The sequence below is a fragment of the Gossypium hirsutum genome, chromosome D13 (genome assembly GCF_007990345.1).
Source record: "Gossypium hirsutum isolate 1008001.06 chromosome D13, Gossypium_hirsutum_v2.1, whole genome shotgun sequence".
In the NCBI taxonomy this organism is placed as follows: domain Eukaryota; kingdom Viridiplantae; phylum Streptophyta; class Magnoliopsida; order Malvales; family Malvaceae; genus Gossypium; species Gossypium hirsutum.
In genome coordinates this window covers 37,409,335-37,410,943 of record NC_053449.1, presented here as the reverse complement: position 1 = coordinate 37,410,943, position 1,609 = coordinate 37,409,335, and positions in this window count along the sequence as shown.

The following is a 1,609-nucleotide window of genomic DNA, read 5'->3' as shown; positions in this document are numbered from 1 at the left end:
TAGGTACTTTTCGATGTAGCGCCGACTCAACATCAAACAAAAAATCTCGAGCTCAAGTGTGGTGATAGCCTATTTTGTAATGGCATGTACCTAGGGAGTCCTTGTTAATATGTTTATGATGATGGTATTTTTGTTTCTTAGTTAAATGATGGATACTTGTATATATATGTGGTTATAGTTGAGGCAATGTTGGTATGGTAGCTTAGCCTAATGCTTGGTATGTGCTTAGCTTCTAATTTGGTAACTTTTGGAGTTGAAAGTTAGTCCAATTATGGTAAATGTGATATGAATGAAAGTCTTGAATGGTTGATGCATTGTTGAAATGTTTGAACATATAAAATGTGGTACCAATGAGGGTACATTTTTTAGGCATATTAGATGATGGATTTGGTATAAATTGATCATGTTTAATCGTGTTTTAAGTAGGTTAAATGATTGGTAATTGAGTTTCTTAGTGTCCATATAAGTAGGAAATGGTAAACTTGAGTTTTAAGGTACTTTTAGGTGCACAAAGCCTGGGACATGGCCTGTCAGACGGCCATGTGTCACACACGAGGAACACATACTGGCGTGTGACCCAAGTCAGAGAGTTACACGGGCTGAGACACAACCGTGTGTCTTGAGTCAGTGAGTTACACGGGCAAGGACATGAGCTGAGACACAACTATGTGTGTAATGGCCAAAATTTAAGGTTATCAAAATAGAGGTTTCGTAACCACAAATTTGATTTAAAGAGAAAATTATTATTAATTTTTATGATTTATCGAGTGATTAGATATAAGTACTAGAGTATTGATAAGAAATTTTATTAATTGCATGCCTAAATTGCTTTATAGGACTTAATTGCAAAAGTGGGTAAATATGAGTTTTAGATGATAAAGGATTTATATGAAGTGCATAATCAAAGTAGAGGTCCTTAAATAGTAATTAGACCATAAAATTTCCATGGACAAAAATAGGCATGCATAGATAAAAATAACTAAAGTTTTAATGAAGGGTATTTTAGTCATTGAATAATAAAAAGAATAAAAGGGGAAAAAGATGGCAAAAATATCATCTTCTCCAAAAATCTTCTTGCCAAAATTTGAAGGAAACCATAGCTAGGGTTTTCACACTTTCTCAAGCTCATAGTAAGTGATTCCAAGCCCCGTTTTTAATGTTCTTTACGTTTTTGAGATCCTAGTAGCTTAATTTAGCAATAATTTAACCTAGGGTTTATATTTGGAAAAATACCCATAGTTGAAAAGTGTTTATTTTGATGTTTTAAGGTATAAAATGAAGCTAAAAATTATGTTAAACAACTTTTTCTAGTCGATTTTAAGCGAAAACGAGTAAAACTCCATAATCGGTAAAATACCTAATGTTCATAAGTAGATGTTAGAGTGAGAATTTGATGTTGTCATAGAAGAGAAAAATGTTCAACATGTTGTAAAACATAAGAATAAGAGATAAAGTTTAATTTTTGAGCTTTGGGGCAAAAAATATAATTAAGTAAAAGTTTAGGGGCAAAATTGTAATTTTTCCAAAGTTAGAGTCGAGGGCTATTTTAATGAATGTGAGTATTAAATAAGTTAAATTTGCTATTATAGATTAAGAAGAACATAATTCG